At 36.9% G+C, this 12,384-nt stretch overlaps 1 protein-coding gene across 2 annotated transcripts in view; it reads left to right on the top strand.

Annotated features, from left to right (window-relative positions):
• The first annotated feature begins 11,744 nt into the window (after positions 1-11,744).
• Positions 11,745-12,384, top strand: part of LOC121405684 — a 37,606-nt gene continuing 36,966 nt past the window's right edge. For both annotated transcript variants that reach the window (XM_041596583.1, XM_041596582.1), the window contains exon 1: positions 11,745-12,246. The gene's annotated coding sequence lies outside the window, so the exon portion shown is untranslated. The remainder of the gene's footprint in view (positions 12,247-12,384) is intronic.

Here is a 12,384-nt window from a genome sequence, read left to right as displayed (position 1 = left end):
GTTGTTGTTGGGGTGGACTTTTCCTTTAAAGAGTAAATAACTAAGTAAATGAATGTAATTGCTCTTGCAATTCTTGCTATATATAACACTAAAGACAACAACGGCAACAAAAATTCAGTTGTCAGTTTCTTGTTATGTTTTTAACCTTTTGTTTGGGGTGGGGTGGCAAAATTAAGCAATTCTTTCCACATTTATCTTTAATTATTAAAAAAAAGTTATACGAATACCTAAATATGGATGTGCCGTAGCTAACAATGTAATATTTTAATTTGTAACTTGATTTAACTTCCGTAACGAAGATTGACAAGGGTACATGCCACTCGAGGAATTCATGGTGAAGTATCTTGTGATTCCCACCATCGGTCATGCATTGCTTAGGATCTTGCTCAGGATCACTTATTAGGGCCGGAAACATTTAAGATGAATTACAATTCTGTTTCCCGGTAGTAGTTATAGGATAGTACCTCATACCAGTTTTGGTGACCTTTGACCCGGTAAAGCATGACCTTTGACCCGGTCAGCCATGACCTTTAGCCAGGTCAGCCAAGTACATCCTTTATAAAACATTTTAGTTTTGATTTTTTAATCCCTCGCAAATTAGACCCTAAACACGCAAAACCACGTAGCTAGGAATTAATTTTGGAGGGGGCCGTAAGTGCACGCAAAGCGTACCTAAAACTTACAGAGCGCGCGAAGCGCGCTCTCTGATTGATTGATTTTATTCGTCAAGAATATCACAGGAGATTACAATGAAATTGAAGAATACCTTGACAGGATAGCCCATGAAAGCCTAAAGGCTTATTTTCAATGGGGTCCTATAGTTAGTATAAAACAGTAACAAATTGTAACAAAAAGTATAAACTACGACAAGTACTGGAAAATGTTTTTTCTAAAAATACATATCCATCAGTCAAATAATTTGCAAACATCTGAAGCAAGCAATAATCTACCTAATATACATGGGCGGAAATCCCAGGGGGACGTGTCCCCCCTCCTCAAAATAGTAGGGGGGACACAATATCAAATTCCCCCCCTACTATTTTGGGTCTTTGGTGATGCTAAGAAATATATAACTCAAACTGGGAATAAAACGTGCGTTCTTTGACGAGATGACCTTTTTTTTTTTTTTTTGCTTCGTCGAAATGACCTTAAATTTTAGGAAATAGCCTGGTTTTTTTTGCTTGTCAAATTTTCCAGACCTTTGTCCCCCTACCTTTTGGGAGAGATTTCCGCCCCTGCTAATATATGAAACAAGATTATATTTTATCATACCCTACGTTATCTACAATACTAGAAACCAACTGTACAAAATGTGTGATTTTTGCTGGTAATGCTGTTCTCGAGTAGCTTCCAGTTTTAGGTGTTTCTTTAATGCACTTTTAAATTGAGAAAAAAATAACAGCTTTTACTTGATAAGGAAGAGCATTCCACGATTGGATGTCATTAAAATAAAAAAAAGTGTTTCCTATATATCCTTCACGTATTGGTAATACAAAATCAAAATTACTATTTCGAGTATCGTACCTTTGGATATTTGATACACGGGTGAAATTATTTGCTATACAATGAGCTAATGTATCCGAATAGAATATTTTATGCATGCGGTGTAATACTAATTGCTGTGATCTGTGATCTACATGAAGTAATCCTGCCTTTTCAAGTTCATTAGATCCGACATGTGCTTGTGGTCCTAAAACATTTATGTATCTCACAATTTTATTAAGAATTAGTTTTAGCTTTTTCTTATCCGTAACACCCAGGCTACCATACCAAGCCGCATTATCATAGTCGAATAGACATTGTATTAAAGCAAAGCATAAAATACGTCTATAGACATCAAACAGGTTTGATATCTATACAAACATTTTAAGTGTGAATTTGCCTTTTTGGCGATTGATGAGTCTACCAAACCCGTCCATGATAGGTTACTTGTTAAATTAATTCCCAAATATTTCAATAAATCTTCTGTCAATTACCGGATTATTAGACTAAACCTTGAAATCGTGTGTATATATTATTAACTTTCGTTTCGAACAAAATAAAATGCTTTCCGTTTTCCTATAACGTGTAAACTAAGCTTGTTGCCAGACATCCATCCATTCGATGCAATCTACCTAGGGGGGGGGGTGCAGGGAGGTTTCTTTCAAATTCAAATAAAAAGAAAGCGTCTCTTGCGTCTCTAGTACCATTATCAACTCGAATTCAATTGATTTGCTGTGATTAAAAATAAACTTGTTTTTATGGGCTTGAATAGTTGAACTAATTCCTCTTACCGCGCAAAGCGCGGAAGCTAAACGTTTTATAAAAATTGAGAACAGAAGTGGTATAAATTGCATACATTGATCACATTAGGTTTGATTTAAATTTCGTTAACTGAAGTTAAATCAAGTCGCAAAACAGAGTAGAAGACGGGTATATGCAGGAATGAAATAGGCCCTATTCCTTCCTTCCCGCGAATGGCGTTGAAAATCAGTGTTTTGGACATTTCTCTTAAACTTTTATCTGTTATATTTTTGACATTTCTTAGACTTTAACTCGATTAAGAAGAAAAACGAGCTCAAAATGTCAAGGAATGATGCAAGCTGGAAAAGGGAATTAATATTTTTTTCCATGCTCGCTAAGTACGAAAACCTTTGTGATTTATTTTGGAAGAAATAAAATTGTGTTATTTCGCTCATATTAAGTGCTTCCTTTTGTTTGATTAAGAAACTTCAGTGACATTAAAAATCTTACATCAATGGCACAAAACAAGACAGGAGATGGATGTGCAACGATAAAGTATAAAGTTTCATATGGTACATACTTTTGCATGTAGCACGGCACGAATTTAGTGCCTCCTATTTTGAGCAGAAAAACTTTGCCAAAAAAAAACTACTTGCTTAAGAGCGATAGAAATATTATTTGGGGAGTCGGGAAGTGACGGTAATGTTTACCCGCTCCGAACAGAAGAGCCAATTTTTTGTGTCAATGCAGTTTTAAAAAAATACGTTTCATTATTTTGTAGCGAACCAGTCCGCTACGGTTTTGGTTATAATGCATTTAACGTAGATGGCGCTATAACTAATAACTCGACGTGCGAGGAAATATATTTGGTGTATATTGACTTAAAAGCGGGAGTTTTAGTACAACAGAATTATAATCTCGTTAAACAGACAATCAGAGCACCATCAGGAATTCATAAAGTTATGAAAAAAATGTTTATTTTGTAATATAACAACATAATTGTAATATAACATTATAATTAACAATATTTTTTTTTCTTTCCCACTACGTTTCTCTTCCTTTTTCCCCTTTTTTCTCCTCCCCCTTTTTTGCCAGCCAATGGCCAATGGGACGGGGGGGCACATGCCCCCATGCCCCCCTAGTTACGGCACTGACTAAACCCAATGTAGGTAGGGGTAAAACCGACGACCACTAGCGTACTTAAGGGGAGAGCCGGGGGGGGGGGAGTGGTGCAGATCGACTGCCCCCTGACGTGTTACAACTCATCCCTGCCCCGGCCCCCCTGAAGAGTCACGTCCAATTGAAACCAGTTGGATTTCCAACTGGTTTCAATTGGTTTCAACTGGTTTCAATTGGTTATTTTGACTGGAATTTAACAATTTCCAGTTGAAACCAATTGAAACCAGTTGGGCAACTGGAAATCCTAACTGGAACCAGTTGGGTAAATGGATATGACTTCCAACTGGAAATGATTTCTAACACCAGTTGGGTAACTGGAAATCCTAACTGGAACCAGTTGGGCAACTGGAAATCCTAACTGGAACCAGTTGGGTAACTGGAAATGATTTCTAACTGGAACCAGTTGGGTAACTGGAAATCCTAACTGGAACCAGTTGGGCAACTGGAAATCCTAACTGGAACCAGTTGGGTAACTGGAAATGACTTCCAACTGGAAATGATTTCTTACTGGAACCAGTTGGGTAACTAGAGATGACTTCTAACTGGAAAGATGGGTAACTGAATTCTAATTGGAACCAGTTGGGTAACTGGAAATCCTAACTGGATCCAGTTGGGTAACTGGAAATGATTTCCAATTGGTTTCCAATTGGAAATTTTCCAGTTACCAAACTGGATCCAATTGAAACCAGTTAATTTGCATATTTTCTGCCAGTGTGCACAGATTAATGTTTTATGAGATTCATCATGTATCTATTTAATTTTTTTCAATTTGAAGTTCCACACTTTTTTCAGATAAGTGTTTCCAATACTTAACAGTGAAAACCATGTTCATAAATGTTATTGATTATAATTAAAACAGATTCAAAGATAATTATTACACCACTAACTGTTACCAAATTACATCAAATAAAAATACATATATTTGAAGAACTCCAATATGAATGTATACATATGAAAGTGTGTATTTTATCAATGCCATTTACATTGGTATTAATAGACAAATAACACTGCTTCTGTGTTGGCATGAGGAATAGTGCAAATGCTAATTAATTTGTAACTAATTAAGTTCATTCCAACTGGAAGTTCCAATTGGATCCAGTTGGAAACCAATTGGTTTCAACTGGTTCCAGTTGAAAACCAGTTGCCTCCAATTGGTTTAGTAACTTGGTTTCAACTGGAACCAATTGAAACCAGTTGCCTCCAATTGGATTCAACTGGTTTTAATAGGGAAATTGGACAACTGGAACCAATTGAAAACCAATTGAAACCAATAGCCAACTGGTTCCAGTTGCCCAATTGGTTTTAACTGGAACTAGTTGGCAACTGGTTTTCAATTGGAACCAGTTGTTCCAATTTCCCTATTGAAACCAGTTGGCCAACTGGTTTCAATTGGTTTTGCTCTAATTGATTTCAACTGGATTTTGGTCCTGGGTAACAGATCCCTGACGAACCACAAGTGATCCCCTCCTTTGTACTTGAAGACCCTTTTTGTCTCACCTGCGAAACAAAGTGAGACTATAGGCGCCGCTTTTCCGACGGCGGCGGCGACGGCGGCGGCGGCGGCGTCAACATCAAATCTTAACCTGAGGTTAAGTTTTTGAAATGACGTCATAACTTAGAAAGTATATGAACCTAGTTAATAAAACTTGGCCATAAGGTTAATCAAGTATTACTGAACATCCTATTAGAGTTTCATGTCACATGACCAAGGTCAAAGGTCATTTAGGGTTAATGAACTTAGACCATGTTGGAGGAATCAACATCGAAATCTAAACCTGAGGTTAAGTTTTTGAAATGTCATCATAACTTAAAAAATATATGGATCTAGTTCATGAAACTTGCACATAAGGTTAATCAAGTATCACTGAACATCCTGCATGAGTTTCACGTCACATGACCAAGGTCAAAGGTCATTTAGGGTCAATGAACTTAGACCATGTTGGAGGAATCAACATCGAAATCTAAACCTGAGGTTAAGTTTTTGAAATGTCATCATAACTTAGAAAATATATGGATCTGATTCATGAAACTTGGACATAATAGTAATCAAGCATCACTGAAAATTTTGTGCAAGTTTCAGGTCTCATGATTAAGGTCAAAGGTCATTTAGGGTCAATGAACTTTGGCCGAATCGGGGGTATCTGTTGAATTACCATCATAACTTTGAAAGTTTATTGGTCTAGTTCATTAAACTTGGACATTAGAGTAATCTTAAAGTATCACTGAACATCCTGTGCGCGTTTCAGGTCACATGACCAAGGTCAAAGGTCAATGAACTTTGGCCGAATTGGGTGTATCTGTTGAATTACCATCATAACTTTGAAAGTTTATGGATCTGATTCATGAAACTTGTACATAAGAGTAATCAAGTATCACTGAACATCCTGTTCGAGTTTCAGGTCACATGATCAAGGTCAAAGGTCATGTAAGGTCAATTAACTTTGGCCATGTTGGGGTTTTTTGTTGAATAACCATCATATCTCTGTAAGTTTATTGGTCTAGTTCATAAAGAGTGGACATAAGAGTAACCATGTTAGTAGACTTGTTAAGAGGTTGAACGCTGCATTTTTGAGTACAAATGTCCAACTTGGCACAGATGTTCCTTGAGTCAAAAGAAAAAAATTCATCCAAAGAGACACGCTGTATCTATGCAAATAAGCAAGTAATTTGCATAAATTTGCATATTATGTCGATATAGGAAAAACAAGTAATTCAGAATAAATATTTCAACAGAACTGCCCTAAAATTGGAAATAAAGACTTAGGGTAAGACAGGGAAGAAAACTGTCATAAAATAATTGGGCTATCCTTGTTTATTATTACCTAATTTACATAAATTATGTAAATTATAATTTTAAAAAGAGTATTTTTTCAAGAATCCTGAACTGTTTTATAAATAACGGCAATTAATACGAAATGTCAACATTCTACATGAAAGAGAATATATTAGCGAAAACATCGATATGCTTCATGACAGTATTAGTGTCTTAATTTGCTTAGAAAGAGGGCAAATATGTCAAAATGTATGACGTGATATTGCGCTAAAACGAGACCAAAAGAACCTCTATGTCACAGTCACACTCACGAATCGGACAATAAAGCGATCAATGGTATGTCATTCGAGATAACACAATCTCAACACAATAGCTTCCATCGGCTTCTCGTATCGCTTTTGTTGGTGTGTCTGCCACATCGTAATCTGTGATACATACGGGCAAAATGCATTTCGGTATCGGTAAAACACTATTAATTTTGTTTTATTTGTTTCTCTTGGAAAATTTACAGGAGACATTGCTTTGCAGGTTACTGCTTAAATGAAGCTCTGGCACATGAATCATGACGAATGTCTCCTACCTCAATCCTTATTTTAACTTTGTTAAAATATATATCTTTTGGAGACCCCAAAGTGGCAAAACTGCATCTCCCCGGCATTCCCGCTACTTTACAAAACCAGTTTGACTTGTATTATCTACTTGGAAAACACAGATGTATGAGACATCAGACAACATGATTCCTGAAAAAAAATATTTTTGTTTATTTAAGCCAACGGGAGCCTTTCGAATTTACCCCATCCCCTCTCCGTATTTCGACTTTAAATACAAAAAATATCTTGTTTTAAAGCCGCCATCGGCAAGGCAAATTGCGGTTTTTTTTTGTTATAATAAAGCAACTTTTATATCTATATCTTTATATTTACATTCACCATTATTGATATTATTATAATTATTATTAATATTATTATTGTTATTATAATTATTATTAATATTATTATTGTTATTATTACTATTATTGTTCGGCCGTTTGTAATAGTTCTCTAGCACAGTAAAGGCTATTGTTCGGTCGTTTGTAATAGTGCTCTAGCACAGTAAAGGCTATAACCCAACAGGAGCATGCCTAGGATACCCTTTCCCTTTTTGGTTTTATGTATTAAAAAATAGTTTATTGTCTTTAGAACTCTTAAAAGATTACTTTTGTTTGTATTGATACCTTGGAATAGATTGAGGAGAAAATACTCTTCAACTGACATGTAGAGGAGCTGTGGTAAATTGAAGAACAGCCACACTGCCCTTTATTGATTCCACTCTATGTTGAATTTAAATATTTTGAGAGCCCAATCGGAAGAAAGATACATTTCTACTCAGTGGCGTACCGTGGGCCACGGCATTGGGGGGCACCAGCAAAAAAAAATCGAGTCACTTAGGGAGCGCGCGAAGCGCGCTAAGTTTTTAGGTATACTGACCTAATAGAAACATTTTAAGGACATGCAGTGCTATTAAACGGATATGTATCTCACTGATTGAATAATGCATACGCGAAGCGCGAGCTAAAAATTTTTGATATTCAGACCTAAAAAGGGACATTATAAGCATTTTTTTTGTAATCATGATATGTACCTGCCTCGCTATACAATGCGAAGCGCGAGCTGAAATTTTTGTATATATTGACCCAAAATGGGGAATATATTTTAGGAATCCATTAAGATCTAATCTAATGCTAGTACCAACCTTTGCTGATTTTGTTAGAATTACATATAAACACATTAAGCATTTTTGGAGACATGGTAATCATGATTATCATGCGCATCTCACTAATCAAATACTGCGAGCGCGAAGCGCGAGCTGAAAATTTCGGAAATTCAGACCTAAAGAGAGGCATTCTAAGTCTTGTTTGTTTGCAGGAATTCACTAAGACTGTACGTATTTCATTAACCAAATGATGCGAGCGCGAAGCGCGAGCTGAAAATTTTTGATATTGAGATCAGAAAACTAGACATTTTAAGGACTGATTTTAGAAATTCATTGAAGAGTAGACATCTCACCAAACAACTAATGCGAACGTTAGCACGGACAGGAAATGTTTTATATTAGACCTTAAATAGGGCAATCAATTTAAGTAGTCATAAAAAAAAGCAAATGTTACTACATGAAAAAATTATGACTCGAATTGCGAGGTAATGTATTTGGTGTACAGTGTTGATTTGAAAACAGAAGGTTTTAGTACATCAGGATTATTATCTCTTTAAACGGTCTATGCGAGCACCAGGAACAATAAATAGGCCATAGGTCATAGGCCCTGTGAGCAAATGTTTCAAAAGTTTGAAAAAAAATGCTTTTTCATGTAACATAATTATAATATAATATAACATTTATAATGAACATAATTTCTTCTTTCCCCACTACGTTTCTCTTCCTTTCTCCCGCTTTTTCGCCCTTTCCCCCTTTTTTTTTTTTTGGGGGGGGCAGCCGATTGGGGGCACGTGCCCCCCCCCCCCGTAGTTACGCCACTGTTTCTACTACACACAGTAAAGCCTCTTTGGGTTCTCCTCTTGAAAAAACAAACAAACATAGAAGGCATTGTTTTATTTCTCATAATATAAGTTCGTGTACGTGACGGTGGCCTGTCGAAGTTGCCAAAAACCGTTTATTTTGTTTTGACAATATATATTTAGAATATCGTCTAAATGAAACCCTCATCTGGAAAAGGGCACTTATTAAAGACAGCATCTACATTATATAGAGGAGGCCTTGGCACTTGGAAGAGGGGGCTGAAGCTTGTTTGATTTCTTGGGACCAAAATTTTACATTGAACCTTTTTCGTTTTTCAAATTTACATTAATAAATTTTACAGGAAATAAACAAAAAGGATTGCACTACAAAATGAATTTTTTTGGGTAACGTTCCTTTTTTTTCGTTTTGTCACATCTGCCGGAATTCCAGGGGGTGCTATCTATCGAGAATAACACACGCAGCACCCCCCCCCCCTCCCGCCCCCTCGTCCGGAAAATCTTGCGTTGTGCTTCAGCCCCCGCTTCCAAGTACCAGGGCCTCCTCTACGTAATGTAGATGCTGCCTTTAATAAGTGCCCTTTTCCAGATTGGGGCTTCATTTAGACGATATTCTAAATATATATTGTCAAAACAAAATAAAGGGTTGGGCAACTTTTCAAGAGGAGAAAGTAAAGAGGCTTTACTGTGTGTAGTAGAAATGTATCTTTCTCCCGAATGGGCTCTGAAAATATTTAAATTTAACATAGAGTGGAAGCAATAAAGGGGTTTGAGTATTTTAGAGCTTACGTGTGGCTTTTTTTTCAATGTACTACAGCTCATCTACATGTCAATTGTAGAGTATTTTCTCCTCAATCTATTCCAAGATATCAATACAAACCATGGGCGGAAATCCCAGGGGGGACGTGTCCCCCCCCCCTACTAAAAGTAGTATGGGGGACACAATATCAAATGTCCCCCTACTTTTTTTGGGTCTTTGGTGATGCTAAGAAATATATCACTCAAAATGGGAATAAAACGTACGGTTTGGGACGAGATGACTTTTTTTTATTATTTTTTTTTTTGCTTGTTAAATATATTTTCGTAAAAATGACCTTTAATTTTAGGTAATAGCGTTTTTTTTTTTGCTTGTCAAATTTTCCAGACCCTTGTCCCCCTACCTTTTGGGAGAAATTTCCGCCCCTGATACAAACAAAAGTAATATTTTAAGAGTTCTAAAGACAATAAACTATTTTTTAATACATAAAACCAAAAGGGAAAAGGGTATCCTAGGCATGCTCCTGTTGGGTTATAGCCTTTATTGTGCTAGAACATTATTACAAACTGCAGAACAATAATAATAATAATAATAACATTAATAATATATTATTAATATAGATAAATATGAGTGGGTACAATATAGATATAAAAGTTGCTTTATTATACCAAAAACGCAACTTGCCTTGCCGGTGGTTTTTAAACACGATATTTTTTTTATTTAGTGTCGAAATACAGAGAGAGGATGGAGTAAATTCGGAGGGCTCCCGTGGACGTATAGTTTTAAATAATAAAAAAAAACTATCTTCAGGAAACATGTTCACTGATGTCTCATACAATACAAGTCAAACTGGTTTTGTAAAGTAGCGAGAATGCCGCGGGGGAATGCAGTTTTGCCACTTCGGGGTCTCCAAAAGACATATATTTTAACAAAGTTAAAATATGGATTGATGTGGGGTACATTCGTCATGATTCATGTGCCAGAGCTTCATTTCAGCAGTAACCTGCAAAGCAATGTCTCCTGTAAATTTTCCAAGAGAAACCAATTAGAAACAAATAAAACAAAATTAATAGTGTTTTACCGATACCGAAATGCATTTTGCCCGTATGTATCACAGATTACGGTGTGGCAGACACACCAACAAAAGCGATACGAGAAGCCGATGGAAGCTATTGTGTTGAGATTGTGTTATCTCGAATGACATACCATTGATCGCTTTATTGTCCGATTCGTGTGACTGTAACATAGAGGATATTTTGGTCTCGTTTTAGCGCAATATCACGTCATACATTTTGATATATTTGCCCTCTTTCTAAGCAAATTAAGACACTAATACTGTCATGAAGCATATCTATGTTTTCGCTAATATATTCTCTTTCATGTAGAATGTTGACATTTCGTATTAATTGCCGTTATTTATAAAACAGTTCAGGATTCTTGAAAAAATACTCTTTTTAAAATTATAATTTGCATAATTTATGTAAATTAGGTAATAATAAACAAGGATAGCCCAATTATTTTATGACAGTTTTCTTCCCTGTCTTACCCTAAGTCTTTATTTCCAATTTTAGGGCAGTTCTGTTGAAATATTTATTCTGAATTACTTGTTTTTCCTATATCGACATAATATGCAAATTTATGCAAATTTCTTGCTTATTTGCATAGATACAGCGTGTCTCTTTGGATGAATTTTTTTCTTTTGACTCAAGGAACATCTGTGCCAAGTTGGACATTTGTACTCAAAATGGAGCGGTAAGCCCCTTTTTTGCAGTTAACAAGTCTACTATGTATCACTGAACATCTTGTGCGAGTTAGAGTAGTATTCAAAGTCAGCACTGCTGCTATATTGAACCGCGTGATGCAGGTGAGACGGCCAGAGGCATTCCACTTGTTTTTGTTTTATGCTTGTCATGTCCTTCATTTGCGGTTGAAGACCCTTATTTTTGGTGCATGCATTAATTTTCAGAATATGGAAAATACTTGTTTAAGGTGCGTAATTTCGGGAGCCTATGGTGGCGCGTGGTATCGACTCGTCAATGGAAGTGCCCCCCCCCCCCCCCCGATGTATATAGTCCGAATCCTCAGAAATAAAATTAGTATCTTAGAAATACATTACAATGTACTTCTGAATGTTATATTTCTAAAATACTTATTTTGATTTCTGAGGAAGAAACGGCAATTTTTTCTGAGAGACTGCAATATGTAGTCGGACTACATATTTCTGAAATTTTCTTTATGCTTATTGGCCCTCTTCGCTGTCCATATTTGGGGAATCCCCGGCTTGGGTAATCCCAACACAACGTCCGCGTCCTTTGAAATTTGTATAGGCCTACTATACTATAGGCGAGGCTAAGCTGTGAGTGGACCAAGTGCCTATAAGTACGTATACGTCGCGCCAACGTAGCTTGAAATGTTAGGTAATTACGATTTACGAACTCTCGCTCCTGATCCTGAACAATTCTTGACCTCAACGACAACGGGCTCCTCCTGCGCCCCATCGATCCTCAGAAGCAGTGGAGCGAACGTAGACGGGATAAAACACAAGTCTGACAAGATCATAACATCCTATTTTCACGCGTTTAAGGTGTTGGGTGCTGCCTCGGCTACCCATATACGATCGCGGCTAAGCCGCCGGGTCAGCTCGGCCAGCATACCGTACCGTCGATTGGCAGAGTGGAGGCCGGAGGACCAGGCGAAGTTCTCTATCTGCATCCGGCCCGGAGCGGCAGCGGCTAGGCTGAGCTGAGCCCCGGCCGTACCAGCACTAGCTAACGACGTGAATTTTCTTTGTTGGCTTTCGGAAGGTATGATGGTAGTTTACTTAGACTTTAGAGAAACTTTTAATCTTGAAGTTTTGTTGATAACAAATAGGGCAAGAGTTAGACAGCTGGCAGCCGTCTGTTTCGAGGAGTTTTTAAACATTTTTTTTAAAATTTCTCCTC

This window comes from Lytechinus variegatus, chromosome 19, assembly GCF_018143015.1.
Source record: "Lytechinus variegatus isolate NC3 chromosome 19, Lvar_3.0, whole genome shotgun sequence".
Taxonomy (NCBI): Eukaryota; Metazoa; Echinodermata; class Echinoidea; order Temnopleuroida; family Toxopneustidae; genus Lytechinus; species Lytechinus variegatus.
This window is presented reverse-complemented; position numbering and strand designations above follow the sequence as displayed.